This window comes from Micromys minutus (genome assembly GCF_963924665.1).
Source record: "Micromys minutus genome assembly, chromosome: 10".
Lineage (NCBI taxonomy): Eukaryota > Metazoa > Chordata > Mammalia > Rodentia > Muridae > Micromys > Micromys minutus.
In genome coordinates this window covers 61,119,719-61,138,669 of record NC_137979.1, presented here as the reverse complement: position 1 = coordinate 61,138,669, position 18,951 = coordinate 61,119,719, and the positions used below count along the sequence as shown (strand labels likewise).

General features: G+C 45.9%; 2 protein-coding genes across 7 annotated transcripts in view; one reads left to right on the top strand and one right to left on the bottom strand.

Annotated features, from left to right (window-relative positions):
* The window catches only part of TMEM94 (transmembrane protein 94), a 33,848-nt gene extending 23,471 nt beyond the window's left edge, over positions 1-10,377 (bottom strand). For 4 of the 6 annotated variants that reach the window (XM_080923257.1, XM_080923260.1, XM_080923261.1 and 1 more), the window contains exon 1: positions 10,297-10,377. The gene's annotated coding sequence lies outside the window, so the exon portion shown is untranslated. Of the gene's footprint in view, positions 1-8,904; positions 9,045-10,296 lie in introns of those variants that run through there. The other 2 variants (XM_080923258.1, XM_080923259.1) reach the window with 2 other exon arrangements.
* Positions 10,087-18,951, top strand: part of GRB2 (growth factor receptor bound protein 2) — a 104,648-nt gene continuing 95,783 nt past the window's right edge. The window contains exon 1 of the mRNA XM_080923269.1: positions 10,087-10,215. The gene's annotated coding sequence lies outside the window, so the exon portion shown is untranslated. The remainder of the gene's footprint in view (positions 10,216-18,951) is intronic.

Sequence of the window (18,951 nt, the reverse complement as noted above, 5' to 3'; positions counted from 1 at the left end):
ACCTGCCAGGCTGCCAAATCTCTCCCTACCCCTTCCTTTCAGCCTGGCCCTTCAATCAAAGCTGAGCCATCCCCTCAGGGTCAGAGATAGTGACGCTGGACATGGCCTCACAAAGCAGTGACATTCAATCTTTGGCAGCTAACTAAAACTGGATCCTTAGAGGCCACACCACTACTCCCCAAGGCCACCCTGACCAGGCAGCCTGAACCATGGTCACAGCTATGGCTGAGGTCCCCATACCGCTCCACCCCTCTAGGGGCTGATGAAGGTATGAAACGCAGAGAGTCACTAGGATCCAGAAGGGGATTGTTCCTATTACCTTCTGCCAACACAACCAGAGGGAAATAACTGTGGCCAGCTGGAACCACAGCAGTGCAGAGGGCAGCCAGGAACATGACATTTTTCTAAGAGTCTCTGTATTCCCATCACTCCATACATGGGATTCTGGAAGACTGTTCTTAACATCTGACCTGAAATCAGGAGCAGAATCCTTAAAGGGCCATCCCTGCCTACAGCTCACTGTGAAAAAACATAAGTGTCAAACTAAAGGAGCGCATGTGGGTTCAAATCTCGGCTCCAACACGTATCAAACGCTGAATGATTTTGGTAACTGGTTTGTCCCTCTCAGCTTCCACTACTTGTCCTTAGGATGGATGTGGTAATGTTTCACAGCAGTGTCGTGAGAATTGTGTAAAAATAGTACATGTAAGGGGCACAATAATTTGGTACTTGATAAATAGTAGCTATTACTCTCATTAGCAACAAGAAATGACGATCAAGTCCACCTAGGTTAGGAATAAAGACTCACACTGTCAAACCTGAGTCTGAACCCTGGAACCCACATGATGGAAGGAGAGAACCAACTTCTATGAATTGTCCTCTGTCCTCCATGTGTGCACGGTGGCCATGAGTGAACACGCACACACGTGCACACACACATACAACACATACACACAAACTTGATAAACGAGTACGTATTAAGTTATCTAACAAGAAAAAATAAGAACTCAAAGCCAAGGTGGAATGAGATAAACAGAAGGTGTGAAGACTGGCTTGAAATGTCTCCTTGTGACTGATGGAGGCCATTCTGGAAAACGGCAACAGATCCAAATGCAGAGAACTAGTATCCTGAGACAGATGTGGTGCGGCTTCCACACCCCGGGCTCGGGGCTCACAGCGGATCAGTGGGTGAACCGTTATAAGACCAAAGAAACAGGAAGTTCGCTGTGAGGTTTCATCTCTTGGGAATGTCAGGGAAGTTGCACCCATGATGCCTCACCAACATGACTTCCTAAGCAAGACCTGATCACGGACACCAGTAATAGACATGCTAACATGGAAAGGGGAGATCTCACGGGGGCCCAGCCCTAGAACTGTAGGAGACTAAGGATCTCTGAGAGTGAGAGAAACAGTATTCCCCAGGGAAGAATCCCCAGACTGGTCATCCGATACCAAATAGCCCTAAAATTATTTACATACAAGTAAACTGAGCAGGTTATATGTATTTAGGAATGCATATTCCCATGTCTATACTGTGTGTGTGTGTAACAACAATTTGAAGAAAAAAAAGGCTTTATTGTGAAGCATGGCTTTCATCCAAGTACTAAGGTTGTTGAGGCAGGTGGGTCTCCATGAGTTTGAAGATGGTCTGGTCCACATAGTGAGTTCCAGTCTAGACAGGGCCACACAGTGAAATCCTGTCTCAAATAAAACAAAACCAACAAACCAATAAAGGAGGGTATGAATTTGAGAGAGATTGAGGAAGGGTACATAGGAAGGGTTGGAGGGAGGAATAGGAAAGGGGAAAATGATGTAATTATATTTTAATTTCAAAAATATTTTTTTAAAGGAAGACCGCCTCTGTGGTGGATTGAATATGCCCGGCCCAGGGGAAGTGGCACCATTAGGGGGTGTGTCCCTATTAGAATAGGTGTGGCCTTATTGGAGGAAGGTTGGCACTGTGGAGGTGAGCTTTGAGGTCCTGTGCTCAAGTTCTGCCCAGTACAGAAGTAAGACCCTCCTCCTGGCTGTCTGCAAAAGATAGTCCTCTCCTGGCTGACCATGGATCAAGATGTAGAATTCTCAGCTCCTCCAGCACCATGTCTGCTGGATGCTGTCATGCTTCCCACCATGACGATAATGAACTGAACCTCTGAACCTGTAAGCCAGCCCCAATTAAATGGTGCCCTTTATAATAGTTGCCTTAGTCATGGTGTCTTTTCACAGCAATTAAACCCAAATTAAGACACTGTTTACAGAATAAATAATACAGAAAATGGCAAGGAATCTACAAGTACAAAGTTGTAAGGATAAAATAAAAATTAGGTTTCTGCAGCCACCAAACCCATGCACTATTGCTGATGCCAAAAAGTGCTTACTGGCAGAAGCCTGATATGGATGCCTCCTCAGAGGCTCTGCCAGAGCCATACTGATACAGATGAGGATGCTTGCAGCCAACCATTGAACTGAACACAGGGACCCCAATGAAGGAGCTAGAGAAAGGACTGAAGGAGCTGAAAGGGTCTGCAACCCCAGGGGAAAAACAACATTATCAACCAACCAAACCCTCCAGAGCTCCCATGGACTAAAACACTAACCAATGAGTACACATGGAGAGACCCATGGCTCCAGGTGCATATGTAGCAGAGGATACCATTGTCTGGCATCAATGGGAGGAGAGGCCTTTGGTCCAGTGAAGGTTCATTTTCCCAGTGTAGGGAAATATCAAGGCGCTGAGGTGAGAGAGGGTGGTTGAAAAAGGGAGCACTTTCCTGGAAGCAAGGGCAGGGTGTGGGGGATGGGAGTGGGGAGGGAGGGATTAACATTTGAAATGTAACTACAGAGAAAAATCCAAGAAAAAAAAAAAAAAGAAATTAGGTTTCTAGCCAGCCAGATGGCTCAGTGGATGGAGGGCCCTTGCTTCGAAGGCTGGTGAGCTAAGTTCAGTGTCTGCTACCCACATATAAAAGGGGAACGGACTACTTTTACTGTAAGCTGTCCTCTGACTACCATAGTTCGATTCCCGGCACCCATATGGTGGCTCAGAGCTGTTCTTAACTCCAGCTCCGGATCAAGCACCCTCTCTTGATCCCCAAGAGTACATACATACACATAAGCAAAACATTTCTGCATAAAAAAAATCCATAAGTCTTCAAAATGTAAGTGTAAAAAATTTTTTTCCAAAGGGAGCAGGAGAAATGGCTCAGCAGTAAAGAACACCTGCTGTTTTAACAGAAGAGCCAGGTTCAGGTCCCAGCACCTTCATGGGGCAGCTCACAAACACCTGTAATGTAGTTCTAGGGGAACAAACTCCTTGTGGTATCCGCAGGCACCTCCGTACATATGGCACATTCAGGCACAGTAAATAAATGAATAAATAAATCTTTAGAAGTTAAGTTGGTTGGTTGAGTTTATGTTTATGAGTTTTCCTGCATGTGTGGAAGTGTATTATGAGTATACTTAGTGCACTAGGAAGTCAGAAGATTCCCTGGACTGGAGTTAGGATAATTGGGAGCCACCATGTGGGTGCTGGGACCCAAACTCTGACTCCCTAGAAGACCAACAGGTGCTCTGAACCATTTTGCCATCTTTCCAGACCCAAATCCTTAAAACAACAAAGCAGACATGGCAGGGAGATGTCTCAGGTTAAGTACCATGTAAGTGTGAGCTGGAGTCCTGACCCTCAGGATCCACTTAGATGCCCAGGTGAATGTGGCAACCCACCTGTGACCCTGGCACTTGGAAGGCAGAGACAGAGACTCGTCAGAACAAGCTGGCTAGCTAGACTAGTCAAACAGCCATGCTTTCGGCTCGGTGAGAAACTCCTCTTCACTATGTAAGGTGAAAACTGGGTGGTGTACATCTTTAATCCCAGCACTTGGGAGGCAGAAGCAGGCAGATCTCTGTAAGCTCAAGGCTAGCTTGGTCTACAGAGTGGGTAGGATGAGTTCCAGGACAGCCAGGGCTAAACAGAGAGACCTTGTCTTGAAGACACTCAACATCAACCTCTGGTACACACACATGTGTGTATGAATATACACATGCTCTCACACAGATGAGAGCATCCATATACACATGCACACACACACAGATATGCAAAATAGTTACCTTAATTTTTATTCAAAATAGCCCCAAACCAGTTCAAGTGTCCATTCACAGGAGGGTGGATGAACAAATTCAGTCTCCTGATGTAGGAGAACTACCCTGTGGTAAGGTGGAAGGCAGAACTGAGTGGTTAATACTCAATGGCTTAACCGAGTCTCAAGGCACAAGGCAGACATAAAGGAGGACCTCGGATAAGAGTCCATCCGTGAAACCACGAGCCACAAAGAAACCTTCTCTCTATTCCAGCAACAGGAAGCAAACAACATAGGAAAGTCCATGAGGATAAGGGATGGTGGCTTCCAAAGTCTAAGACATAACATCTCTTCCTCAGGAAAGAGAGCTGCTTGGTTTGGTTCAGTTTCTCAGGGGCTTGGGAATGTGAGCACATGTTCCCACACACAGGGTCACACAGAAAGCATCAAACTCAACCCTCCATTCTTGGCCTCCCAAACGGATGGGACAATGAGCATGAGCCACAGAGAAATTTACGATATAAACAGTTTGGGGGCCACTAGAAAAACAGATCAGTAAGGGCTAGTGAGATGGCTCAGCTGATAAGGAACCTGCTGGCTAACCTAAGGACCTGAGGACCTTCGTGGTAGGAGAGAGCTGTCCCACAAGTTGTTCTCTGACTTCTACGTGCACCATGATACTCATGCATACATACACATGCATAGAAAGTCAACAGATAAAAGTGTAATTTAAAAGACCAGGAAGGCCTCTTCGAAGGACTGAGGCTGAGCCTCCCAGGAAGCCTTGAGGAATCGCTGACAGTTACTAAGGTGACTCCCAAGATTTTTCAGAGTTTAAAGAAGAAAGAAAGATGAGAGGAAGAAAGGGAAGACATGACAAGCAAGAGAGTTAGAAGACAGTGATAACATTTTGAGGTAATAAAATTGTAACGTATGAAATTGTTGGTTTGCCACACAAGCAGCAAAAAACAAAAACAACAACAAAAACAACAACAAAAAGCAAACAGAGCTGCAGCAAGAGCCAAGGGAAAAAAGATGGTTGTTCTTGCTACTGAGCTCAGAACCAAGGCCACAAAACCAAGTCAGGTCCAAGGCTCTAGTTGAATGTGATGTAGGAAGTTGTCTGTCCATCTAGACCCTTCTAACATAATCTCCATTAGCTAGGCTTGCACAGTGGCTTTGCTCAGCACACCAATCAACATTTGATGGGCCTATATTTAATTAAATATCAGTAAACAAAGGGAACTAATTGGTGTGTTAACGCTATAGCGAATCTAGGTTTTCAACAGCAAGCTATCACGGTTTATCCTTTGCATTCTAGTCAACATTTTTGCCAATGGCTTAAGTAAGGAATCAGATGGTATGGTAGTCAAGTTCTTAGAGAACATACATAACCCTGGGAAAAACGTCGAAGTCCACATCCAAGGAAGGCTCAACAGGTTGCAAAGATGAGCCAGATCTGATAGGGTCAGGTTAACCGGGAAGAGTATTAAGTCCTCAGCACAGGCTTGAAAACCACTGGACAGAACTACCACAGATGACTTAGTCAAGTGCAATTCCAGTATGTGAGCCTAGCTACCCAAAATTCATTATCATTCAGTCTATATAACAGACTTGTCTTCTTCCCAACAAGAAAGAAAGATATCCGACCTCTGTCTATAGCACAGCGTGCCTGGAATGCTTTGTTCAGTTGCACAACACACATCTATTTGCTTTCTAGTTTTGTTTTTGAGACAGCACTGGCTGGCCTAAAACTTGCAGCCATTCACCTGCCCCTCCACCCAAGTGCTGGGATTAAAGGCACGGGTTGTCATTCCTAGCTATGACAGACATGCATGACATACACTTGGAGGTCAGGACACCAGGCAGGAGTTCACTCTATCTTTCCATCATGTGGGGCAGGAATTCAAATCTGGTGGCTGGGCTTGAGAGAAAAGCTCCTTACCTGATGAACTGTCTCACTAGCCCCCACGACACAGAACAGAGAACAAGGCAGATCTGGTGGTTTACCTCTATAATCTCAGCACTAAGGAGCCTGAAGCAAGAGGATCGCCATGTGTTCAAAGACAACCTGTTCTGCATTACAAGGTTCAGGCCAGCCTGGGCTGCAGAGTGATACCTTGGCCAACAAAGACATTTCAAAAAAAATGGGGAGGGGGAGAACAGGATGATACAACAGGCTTCCAAAGAGCAGCAACCAGATGTGGAAACATGAGAAGCAGAAAGAGAGACCAGCCTCATCTATCAAGTGAGACTGAGACTCAGAGGAGCAGAAAAGGAAGAAAGTCAGAGGAGGAGAAGAGGAGATGTGGGATGGGGGAGAGTGAAGGAGAGGGAGGAAAAGCACACAAAAGTTCCAGGAGCCCTCCTTACGTCAAGGACTGTAACACTACAGTACTCAAAGCATTGTGGTATTGGCTTGGTATTTCAGAGTCCCAAAAATAGATCCAGACATTTCTGGACGATTGATTTTTCAAGAAAAGTACAAAGAGAATTCAGTAGAGAAAGGAAAGCTGTCTTTACCAAAGGCGACCAAATATTCCAATGCAGAATTTTTTTTTTAAAAAAAAAAAAAGGATGCCAGCAATCACACAAGGGACCTCATGACCTTCAAAGGCCCTTGTGCAGAAAAGACAACACTAAATGGAATAAAAGACAAGCTTGAGGAACAGGAGAGGAATCTTTGCTAGCTAGGCCTCAGACAGAACATTAACATAGAGAATATACAAAGAACTCAAAAATCTAGCCAACAGGAAACCAAACCACCAAGCCAATGAAAGGCTTACAAAACAGACAGCTAGTTCTCTAAAGATAGGATGCAGATACCCAATAAACATACGGAAAACTAACCATCAGAGAAACGCAAACCAAAACTAGATTGAGACTCCATCTCTCCTGAATCAGAGTGGCAGTTGTTCGGAAAGTAAGTGACGGGGAATGCTGACCAAGACATGGACAAGGAACCGACATCCACTGCTGGGGGATAAAAACCACTCAGCCACTAAGGAAATCCACTATGGAAGCCTGTCAAAAGATTGGAAATGGCCAGGCCAGCTGTAGTGGCAGTGCCTTTTATCCAAGTACTGAGGAGGCAGAGACAGGCAAGTCTCTGAGTCTGAGGCCAACCGGGTCTAGAGTAAGTCTCAGGGCAGCCTAGAGCTACAGAGAGACCCTGCCTTGAAAAACAAAAAACAAAACAAACAAAAACCTCAAAACGGATCTAACACGTGGGCCAGCTAGATGGTATTTTATCCTGAAAGACTCCAAGTCAAGACCAAGGGCACTTGCATGTCCCCGTTGACCAGCACTGTTCAAAACAGCTGAGTTAAGGGACCAGCCTCGGTGGCCAACAGCAGGAGGAGGGAGAAGGAAACTGCGCTATGTAGACACCAGGGGTTTTTTTGTTTTGTTTTTTTTTTTTTTCAGCTGTGAAGAACAAAGTTATTTTGCTTGCAGGAAAATGGATAAAATGGATATAACTAGAGAGAATCGTATTAACTGAATCCAGCCTGTCTCAAATACTGTATTTTTCTCTTGTTCTTAGCTCCTAAATTTTGCAGATGCAAAAAAAAAAAAAAAAAAAAATCACGTGAGGAATTGTATTAAAGGGCCGCAGCATGAGGAAGGTTGAGAACCACTGCTCTAGAGGATAAGGAAGAGAAATGAGAGAGGGATGGGGTAGGGTGGGGTAGGGGGTTGCTCAAATCTATGACAGACACAGACATTTATGTGAGCTCACCCTTATGTGACACAGATTAGGTACAATGAATTTATATTTTTTTTTTCTTTTTGGTTTTTCAAGACAGGGTCTCTCTCTGTAGCCCTGGCTGTTCTGGAACTTGCTTTCTAAACCAGGCTGGCCTCGAACTCACAGAGATCTGTCTGCCTCTGCCTCCCAAGTAGTGGGATTAAAGGCATAACCACCACCACCCAGTTTCCAGTGAAAACTAAAAATGTCAAAGTCTCCTAGATGAGTTTTCCAGAACATTGAAAAACAACAGAGACAGAAAGTGTAAGGCAAGTTGCCAAAGGGTAGGAACAGTGGCAAGTAGAGAGTTAGAATTCAATGGTAATTTCAGGCTAAGAAAATAAAGACATTCTAGAAATGGGTGGTCGTGATGGTAGTACAAGAATCCAAATGTGCCAAACAGACCTTGTGCTAAATCTCACGAAATGTATATTTTGCCACCACTAAAAAACAAACAAACAAACAAACAAAAACCCACAGCAAACTCTAGCTCTGCCTAACATTACCAAAGTGGTGCTGTCTATTGAGTCTGCTGCAGCTCAGAGCAGGTTTATGGTCTGGTGTTCACTGCTGTGTCTCTCTCCAAGAACATCTTTCCTTGTTTCCTGGTAGGTTTTTTTTTTTTTTTTTTAGAACCTCCTTTAAAGGCTGCATATCACAAGAGACTTCTTCAAATGGATCCCGAAATTATAGAACCGTGGTCACACAGTTACATTAAAACTCCACCGGTGAAATTTACCAGAGTGAGGAAGGATCGTCAAGATTGGGTGGAAATCTGGCCCTTAGTCTTCTTCCCACACCACGTGACCAGCACTGTTTACTACCAACCGGGCAGCCACAGGTCAGGCTGATTAGTAAACAAACCCCTGACCACCAAACCACACCAGCTGAGTCTTCATGAAGGAAAACATTCCAGTTTCAGCCATGGCCTAACCTTTACTTCACCTAGGCCTGCTGGCAAACTAGACTTTCAGACCATTTGAAAGAAACCTATCATTTCAGCCATGGATAACCCTGCTGGGAACAGAACAGACACAACAGCAACAGAACGAGAAACACCAACATTGGGTTACCGGTTACCTGAAGGTGCCGGGGGGAGACCAGGGGAGCCCTCTCACTTGGAAATCAGGGATGTCCTTAGAGGCCCTGCAGGTCTTTCCAGCTTACACCTGACTGGCCAGGATGGGTTAAATAAATACCTTGGGTGTAGGCAGTAAGCATTTGAGTGATGTATAGAAATTGGTTCTGAAGTCCAATTTAGGGGAAAGTAGCAGGGAGGAGCCAAGGACTGTGACCTTTACTGTTAAGGTAAGCCTTCCAAATGGTTGATCCCAGGGAACTGGCACTGCCTCGTCACTTAAAATAGAAGTGCTTTCTGGTTTCTCTCCATCTCCCTGCCTGGTCAGCCTCTTGTCTGTCTTCTAATCCTCATCTGTGAGGTCTTCTACCAAATGGAAATGAGCAGAGGTGGACACTCAAGGCCAGTTACCTCTCTAACGACCTGGGGGACTGGTTATCAAAGGGGTGACTTGTTAACGCAGCCTTAGTCAGAATCTAGGTTTCCCCGCTTGTAATTCTGCCAAGAGAGAACCTAACAGAAATGACGGCCCCTAAGAAGCGGGTGAAATTACCCTGCAGAGTGTCCGTGGAACCTGTCTGAACTGCTCCAGGATGCGCCTACATTGTACAATGGTCTGATTCTGGAAGCGATTGTCAAACTTGTTTTTTTCCCTCCCTCACTCTTATTTGACGTTATAGAAAACTAGGCTTTTGACTTTAGGGTTTCCAAGTAAGGAAAAAAAGAAAAGAAGAGGGCTTAACAAGGAAATTGCTTTAACAGAACTGCAAATGCTGTGGTGCCATGCATGTTTCCGAAGCATCTTTATGTGACTCTAAAAGCAGGGGGGCGGGGAGCACACCCCAACTGCAACATCGCAGCCTTGCAATGAACTGGAAGTCCCTCACAGTGTCTAGCAGGGCGGGCAGGCGGGCGCAAAGACTCTGTCAGCTCGGGGCGGCGAGCACAGCACGTGCTGTGCGAGAAAACTGTCTTTATTTGGGCCGGGGACACCCAGAGGCCTACAAATAAACACTCATGGCATCAGGACCCGCAGCCCTCTGGCCCGAGGCCCAGCCACAGCGAACCTGGGCCAAGGATTCTTTGTTGGACACAACCTTTATTTCTGAGGAGGGACGCCGGCAACCAGCAAGCCAGGACAGAGAGGGGAAATAAGAAAACAAAACAAAACAAAAAAACCCGTGAGGACCTGAGGGAAGGAGCCCAACAGGAGTTGGAGGCAGGCGCCGGCCGGCCCCTCCACTCCACCATAGAGGGACACCCCCCTTTGGTGCCACTTGCTAGGTGCACACCCCAGACGCTCCTCGCCTTGGGTAAGTACTCAGAGGGCGCATCAGGCCGAGCCCCACGCCCCCTTGCTCCCCACTTCGGACCGCGGGCCTTCTCGTACTTACCCGGGCCCCCTCGGACGGTCTTCCTCGCCCGCGTCCTTTCCCCTCCCTGCCCCCTCCTCACTTCACATCCCCGCCTCCAAGGGCCGCAGCCATGTCCGTTGTGGGCAACGCTGAAGAGGCTTGCCGTCTTCCCCCAGCAACAGACGCGCCGGCCAACCAGCCAAAGTTCCCGAAGCTGATTGGTTGAAATTTGAGGTGGGAGAAACTTTCTGATTTGTTATTGGCTTCTTGGTGCGCTCAGCTGTAACTTCAACAGGTCCTCTGGGAGCCTGGCGGAATTGTGTGATTATTACTCTATAAAGTGATAAGGGGAAGCCTGGGTCCTATCGACGTTCCCGCGTTTTCAGTTCTAGAAAACCTGACTATAGGTGATCACACAATGTCCTTTCCATTAGTTACCCACTAAATTTCTCTAAAGCAGGTGCTACTTCCTCCTTTTTTTATTTTTTAATAAGTCCCTTGCAAAATCGCCTTATCTGTATTTTCTTTAGTTCTTCCTTATTTTTAAAAGTCCCTCACGACTTACACTATGTACAAGCCAAAGGTGGAGAATCTAAAGCAAGACTGTTATTTCACCCTTAGTTCATTTGAAATCTAAAAGGAAAAGCAAGCTTCAAAACAATTTTTTTTTCCTAGACTAATTAGAGAAATCGCTTGGGAACCCTCTCTTGGGAAAACAAAATAAGCCTGTGTCAGTATTTACTTCCATTTTCCCAGAGATCTAAGTCTGGAAGAACTGCTTTTTAAAAAAAGAAAAAAATTTTTTTTCTGTTTATGAAGTCAGAAAGGGTCATAACTGGCCCTGGGAAGGAAGGGCCCTTTCTTTATATTAATGAATTTAATCATGTAATTTAAAATTCCTCTTTTCACCCAGACAAGAAGCCATTTTACTGACTTAACTGTTTAAACTAGTTCAGCTGCTACCTTAAACACTCACAGAAAGACGTTACCTTCCTTCAACACAAACATCTGCAGTTTATCATTACAGATGGAGAAGTCCAAATGTCTCCACCACAGATGCTCAGACATCATGGAGACATGTATCCATTTTCAGGCCTCACTACCCCAATGAATTCACTACAGTCTTAAAGATGCTGGAGAGCTTTGTTCAGTAGCTCTGGGGGCTTTTCCTGTCTGAAAGTTTGCCCCTAGCACTCCCTTCCCAACACTACTTCCCTGTTGGTTAAACAGAACTGGTTAATTACCTGTGTCTTAGGTCTTTCTACTTCATTCCACAAAACATGGAGGAAAGGCTTGATTCAGCTTACACTTCCATATCACAGCATCATCAAGGAAGTGAAGATAAGAGCCCAGTCAGCACAAGAACTCAGACTGAGCAGGAACCTGGTGTCGGGAGCTGATGCAGAAGCCATAAGGAGGTGCCACTTACTGGCTAGCTCCCTATGGCTTTCTCAGCCTTTCTTATAGAAGCCAGGCCCAGGGATGGCCCCACCCACAGTAGGCCCACCTTCTCCAAATGTCCTACAGGCTTACCACTTACCTACGCCCAGAACTTATGGGGCTATTTTCTCACTTAAGGTTCCCTTCTTTCTGATGACTCTAGCTTGTATCAAGTTGACATAAAACTAGCTCATAGGGCTAGAGAAATGGCTTGGTGGTTAAGAGCACTAACTACTCTTCCAGAGGAACTGAGTTCAATTCCCAGCAACCACATGGTGGCTCACAACCATCTGTAATAAGATCTGATGCCCTCTTCTGATGTGTCTGAAGACAGCTACAGTGTACTCATAACTATAATAAATCTTTAAAAAAAAAACCTATCCCATATAACTGATCCCTTGTCAGTTTGACAGACAAATATCACTTTTGTTTATCCCCAAGATGACATGTTACCAATATCAAAATATAAAACAAATTATCTCCAAAATAAATAAATACACTCTTCCTTCACGGGGGAAGAACCAGGGCCCAGGCACAATCTGAACAAAGCAAAAACAAACTCCAATACTATAAATAACTCAGAGTCCAATTATCTGGGATTCACTCGGGCTCTTCCAAAGCGCGTGGGTCAATTCTCCAGTTCTGGCCCTGCAGTACAAACGGCTTCTTCTAGGCTCAGACTGGCTCCACTCCACCGCTGCTGCTCTTCTCGGTGGTCACGGCACCGGCATCTCCAAAATGCTGGGGTCTGCACGACAACAGAGATGCACCTTCACCAATAGCCTCTCCTGGGCTTTCTCCCTGGTGCCAAGTTGCAACTTCTCCATAGGACCCTTTCAATCCTGCGCCTTTAACTACCACTGAGGCTGGTGCAGCCTCAGAAGCCTCTCTAAACCTCTCACGGTGCCAAACCTCGGCTGCTTTCCACGACCCCTTTGTGCTTTCAAAACCAGTACCACCTGGGTGACTTAATACTAGAAAGTCCAGCTCTTGTGTTCCTGCTTTTTACTCTCCCGCTCTCCCTCCCCTTCTCTCTCTTTACCCTCCACGTGCTCATAGCCCCCTCTCCTTCTCTACTCTCTTCTCTCTCTGCCCCTAACTCCCCTCCTCATGCCCTGAATAAACTTTATTCTGTACTTAAAAAAAAAAAAAAAATCCTAGCAAGTCCAGCTGCCAGCACAAGGTACGACCTGGGCTGCTTCTGGAGCACAGCTTCTGTGTTCTCTCTGGAAACACTTCACAGAAGATTTCAACCTAACGGCATTAGTCTCTTCTTAATCACATCTGATTCCTCAGCCCCAGATGATCAGCATCCATTGTCCCAACAAAGCAAAGGTCTTACTTTAGTGGTTCTGCTCCCTTGTCAATCACAGCTGATTCCTCAGCCCCAGCTAAGCAAACACCACAGATTCTTCATACCAAAGACCCCAAAGTCTTTGCTTCCCTCCAAACTGTCACAAGCCAGGCCTCTGTTGTCCGCACTGCTCTCCACATTTTCACCGTGGGCTCCTACAGGACAGCTCACTAAGCTCTCAACCCCCAATGGCTTTTCTAGCCCAAGTTCCAAAGTCATCCTTCCCAGGCCTCTCAAAAACATGTTCAGGTCTGTCATAGAAATACCCCACTTCTGATACCAGCTTGTTTTAATTAGAGGGTTTTTTTTTTTTAATTTAAGATTGATTTATTTATGTATATGTGAGTATTCTTTAGCTTCTTCAGACACACTAGAAGAGGGCATCAGATCCCATTACAGATGATTGTGAGCCACCATGTGGTTGCTGGGAATTGAACTGAGGACCTCTGGAAGAGTAGTCAGTGTTCTTCTGAGCCATCTCTCCAGCCTCTTACTTAGAATTATTATAGCTGTAATAAAACTCATGACCAAAATAACTTGAGAAGAAAGGGTTTAATCGGCTTCCACTTCCACATCACAGTTCATCATCAAAGGAAGTCAGGACAGGAACTCAATTAGGGCAGGGACCTAGAGGCAGGAACTAACGTAGAAGCCATGGAGAAGTACTACTTACTGGCTTAATTCTCATGGCTTGCTCAGCCTGCTTCTTTATAGACGCCAAGACCACCAGCCCAGCGACAGCTCCAGGCACAATGGGTTGGGCCCTCCCCCATCAATCACTAAGAAAATGCCCTCTAGTCTTGCATACAGCCTGATCTTATGAAGGCATTTTCTCAACAGAGACTCCCTCCGCTCTGATGACTCTAGCTATGTCACATTAGCATAAAACTAGCCAATACATTACTCTACTTCATACTGTTTTGTTTTGTTTGAGATAGGTTCACTATGTAGCCCTAGTTAGCCTCGAACTCACTATGTAGACCAGGCTGGCTTCAGACTCACCATGATTCACCTGCCTCTGCCCTTCAAGGGCTGAGACTAAAGGTGTGCACCACCACGCCCAGCCTCACTTCCTATTGCATCGTGGCCCCTCTGAGCCATGTATGTCTCTGGGCACCATTTACAGACTTTTTGAATATTGCTTCAGTGAACTTGAACTGAGTGTCTGCCAGTTTAAAGGTCTGGGAGATACTCCTTTGCTCCTGACATTCTCCCCAGGTCAGTCTCTCCCGCCCCAAAAGACATTGCTGAAAAAGTAAATGACTCATGCTCAAACCTGCCAATGACTCCAGAGCACCCTGGACAGCCTTCCCAAGGCCTTTTAGCCATTCAAAGCGGCTAGCTATGCAATCCTTCATTTTTCTAAAGCATCTTCCGTCTCTCCAAAATGGCCCCGGAAATTGGCCTGAGGCCTTCCACCACCTGTCTCTCTTTTTCTCCCTCAGTGTTCTGATGAGGAGGAGCCATCACTGTGTCCTTAGTTTCTTGCTTGCCAACCTCATGGGCTACTGCTGTCATCTTGAGGTCTTGGCTGACCTTGTCTCTGAAATGCACTTCCTGCCCTCCTGACTTCCCGATTGGTTCCTTATCACCCTTTCAGATCAAGTAGGCCTCTTCCCTCTGTCTTCTCACAACTGCCTGTGGATAATTGTATCACCTTGCTCACCGCCTGGGTTATACTTTGACAGAAAACAATATTAATAATTCATGAATGTACAGTCTCTTTCCCTCCGCCCACCTGCTGGGGACACTGTTGCCAGGGCCAGGTCAGGAGAGAGGCAGAACTGAGGAGGGTTGTCCCTGGAACCTTCCTCAGTTCTGACTGACCTGGGAAAGGATAGACAGCTACTAGCCGGTAGGATGCCTGCAGTTTTCGAGTGGTTAGTTTCCAGAGCTGTGAACATTCTTTAGGGTTTTGATGTGGTGATGATGATTTCTGGTTTTGTTTTGTTGGTGGTGGTCTGGTTTTTAAAGACAGGATCTCACCGTGTAGCTTTGGCTGTCGAGGCACTGACTTATAGACCAGGCTAGCCTCAAACTCCTAGAGATCCACCTGCCTCCTGAATGCTGGGATTAAAGGCGTGCACCTCCCGCCCTACTGGTGGTGATTTTTAAAATTTAGTTGGTTATTATTTGGGGTGCTCATGAACTCCATAGTACATGTTCTAAATTAAAATAAATAACATAACACAACAAGGAATCGGTTGTCTCATACTACCGTGGGTTTGAGAACTGAACTCAGGTTATCAGGCTTGCCTTGTAGGTTTGGGTTTTTGTTGCTGGTAGTGGGTTTTTGTTATTGTTGGTTTTTGTCTTTGAGAAAGGGTATCTCTATGTAGCTTTGGATGTCCTGAAATTTGCCTTGCAGACCAGACTGGCATTGAGATCTACCGGTCTCTGCCTCCTGGGTAGTAGAATTAATACGCCACACCACCACACACACTCATTGTTTTTCTTACTTTTTATTTTTGTTTCAGTTTCATAGCATAGCTCAGGCTGGCCTCTTATTTACTATGCCTAAGATGACTGTGAATTCCTCATCTTCCTGCCGCCATTTGCAAAGGCTGGGACAAGTATGTGCAGCCAAACAAGAAAAGGATGTCCCTTAAAAGAAGGAAGAGGGCTGTGGGCATAGCTCAGTTGGTAGAGTGCTTGCCTAGAATGACCGAAGCCTGCGTTTTGTCCACCCCCACCCCATTCCCATCCCATCCCCATCCCCACCCCCACCACAGAAGCCCATAGTGCTGGGGCAGATCTGTGATACTAGCAGTTGAATCAGAAGACATGATCATCCTTCAGTGACACAGTGAGTTAGAGGCCAGCCTGAGCTACGTGAGATCTACCTCAGAGAGAGAGGGAGAGGAAAGAAAGAAAGACAGAAGAAAGGAAGAAGAGTGAGGGGAAAAGAAGTAGGAAGAAAAGGGGCCAGAATGCTCTGAGTTGGAGGAAGTTTGGAGGGAGAGAAAGAACAACTTTAGGACAGAGTGGATAAGTATTCTGACCAGGAAGTGGAGAGATGGCTCAGCACTTAAGAGCACTTAAGCTCTTCCAAAGGACCCAGGTTCAATTCCCAGCACCACATGACAACTCACAAGTGTTTGAAACTTCAGCTCCAGGGGATTTGACACCCTCACACAGACATATATGCACTAAAAACATCAGCGTACATAAAATAAAAATAATAAAGCATTTTTTAAAAAGCATTCTGGCCGATTAGATTAGGTGAGATAAAATTTCTTTCAGATGCCTCTCTGCTGCTGTTAATTTGAGAACCAAGCAGGTTAGGATGGCTCAGTGGTTAAGTCCTTGCTGATCTCACAGAGGACCAGGGAATCAGATCCCAGCATCCACATGACAATTCCCACCTCCAGCTAGAGAGATGGCTCAGCGGTTGAGAGCACTGACTGCTCTTCCAGAGGTCCTGAGTTCAATTCCCAGCAACCACATGGTGGCTCACAACCATCTGAATGGGATCTGATGCCCTCTTCTGGTGTGTCTGAAGACAGCTACAGTCCTCTTCTGGTGTGTCTGAAGACAGCTACAGTGTACATGAAATAAATAAACAATTCTTTAAAAAAAAAAAAAAAGAAAAACACCTCATGTAACATGTAACTTCAGCTCCAATCCCTCTTCTAACCTCCTTAAATGCGTACACACACACACAATTTTAAAAGAGACAGGGAAAAATAGAATTCCTTTCAGGTAGAGCAGCATGTGTCATTAATCCCAGCACTGGAGAAGTAGAGGCAGGTGCATCTCTGTGAGTTCCAGGCCAGCAAGGGCTACATGAGATAGAAATAAAAAAGAAAGGACTTTTCTTAGAATGGGGAGAGAAGAAATGAAGTACAGAATTTTTGTTGTTGTGTTTGGTTTGGTTTTTTTCAGGACATGGCTTCTCTGTGTAGTTCTGGCTATCCTAGAACTCTAGACTAGGCTGGCCTCAGACTCAGAGATCTGCCTGCCCCTGTCTCCTGAGTGCTGCGATTCAAGGCATGGTTCTGTGTAGGGACCGGTAGGGTCCAGTTGGTGCCCATTCCGGCATCTCTAGTTCCTTCATGTCCACTGGGTATTTCTCCCTAAATATAGAAACATCCACAGATCTTCTCTCCCCCTAAAACAAAGGAGAGCAGAAAGAAGAGTGGGAATGTGGGAGGTAGAAGAGGAAAAGACCCTTGGGAATCACATGATCTGGTCCAGGTGACATGCCTCTGTCGGACTAGCCAGCTGGGCACCCAACAACTTCAGCTCAGTTTGCTAAACAGAGACCTGCTGCTTTCTCCATTGGGTGTCCTGGTGCTCACAGGATATGTTTGGAAAATAAGTGTCTCATGACTTCAGAACATGTGGCTCAAATGCTGGTAAATCAGTGGAATGACCCTTTCAAAATCGACCTGTGGAGGCTGTGAGTAGAGGTGAGTTTGTGCCTCTGCATGCAGAGGTTCAAACCCCAGGGACTCACACCACCCAAAACATATACAAGAGGCTAGAGAAATGGCTCGGAAGTTAGGAGCACTTGCTGTTCTCCAGAGACAGAGTTTGGTTCCCAGCACTCACATCGGATGGCTCACCACTGCCTTTAACTTAGCTCCAGGGGCTCTGATCCTATCTTCTGGCCTCTGTGGGAAGGTGAATGAATGCATACACACACCACCACTACCATCACCACCACCTCCACTAGCAATAATAATAATTATCATTATTTTTAAAGAAGTATACATAAAGCTGATTAATAATAGCTGGGGTGTGGCTCAGGAGTTAAACCCTCTCTGTTCCATCCCTAGCACTGAAAGAAACCTAATGACAGACTTCCTTGTTGTTCCACCTGACAGTCCCTAGGAAGTGCCAGCAATAGGCTAGACACTGGGAATCCAGTAGTGAACAAACTGAGAGGCACTCTATTGTCTGATTATTAATATTCTGGTGGAAACGACAGTCCCTTAAGCAGACCAATATTCTGCCATAGCAAGTGTCCAGAACGCTGCAAAGAAGCCACAGAAACAGCCTTCTCCCGATTTTGAAGACCCTGTCTCCAGAAAAAGGACAGTTAGGTTAGAGAGATGGCATCCAGTGGGAATCTCTGTGCTGGGATGTGCTAGCCACACTAGTAGTTGACCCAGGTTCAATTCCCAGAACCCAGGTAAAAAGCTGGATGCTATGGTGCACTGACTGTAAGCTTAGCAACCCTCCAGGAATATAGGAGGAAGAGGCAGGAAAATTGCCCAGAGGCTGGTGAACCAGCTGGCCTGGAATTCACAGCTCAACAGAAAAAAGAGAAAACCAACCTCCGCACCGTGGAGATGGGAACGGATTCCCCGGGCATCCATATTTGTGCTACGGAACGTGCGATGGGCTAAAAGAGTAAGAACATGTCTCAAAAAGAAATGGTAAGCAGTGAGTGCATCAGGTAGACAACACCCTTGGTAAAGACCACACCACAGGGAGTTAAGAAGTGAGTCAGAAAACACGAGTGATTCAGGCCTGATTCAGAGATTTTTAGCAAGGATCGACACGCTGAGCCACCTGCAAGCTGGAACAAGCCCCGCCCCCTCCCCCCGCCCACCGGAGCATCCTTCATCATTGCGCCATCTTTTCCACCTAGTCATTTGCCTAAACGTAACAGGAGGGATGGTTTAATATCTTTGCGCTGCAGGACTGTAAAAACGGCACGGCAGGGCACGTAAGAGCATTTGTCTTCCAGGGGTCCTGAGAGGTGGCTCCCAACCACCTGTAACTCCAGCCTCGGAGTATCCAACACCCTCTTCAAGGGCACTGAGACACACAAAGACACATTCATAAATAAAAATAAATTTTTGTTTATGTTAAAGATCTTCATGCTGAAATGCTTTTAATTCAGCTGAGCTAAAACGACGAGATCCCTGGTCAGAAACAGCCGGGTGAGG